A 380-nucleotide genomic window follows, 5' to 3' on the forward strand; every position below is an offset into this window, starting at 1 on the left:
TAATATACAATTTATGTGCAAATTCATATGCAAGATACAATATAAATGAATTATCAACCACTTTTGATTTCTGTTTAGTCAATACTTAGCACGAATCTCTGATCCCTGTCTAGTATTCAAGCTTCTAAAAAATGTACAGACTCGTTTTTTTCAAGATAAATCGACGTCTGACTGTCTTCTCCCTTGGCACTCGTTCGGGGACGAAGGGGGGGGGGAGTACTCGGTGGCACTTTTCTCATCAGTGTACAGTGAGATAAAAGAGGTGAAACTCACTTCGAAGATTTGTTCGGGAAATTGTTGTTAAAGTGTTCAAGTTAGTTTGCAATTCATGTGTTGCTTGGTAGACTCATACACATGTGTCTCTATACACATATACGTAG

Source organism: Penaeus monodon, chromosome 20, assembly GCF_015228065.2.
Source record: "Penaeus monodon isolate SGIC_2016 chromosome 20, NSTDA_Pmon_1, whole genome shotgun sequence".
Classification (NCBI taxonomy): Eukaryota; Metazoa; Arthropoda; class Malacostraca; order Decapoda; family Penaeidae; genus Penaeus; species Penaeus monodon.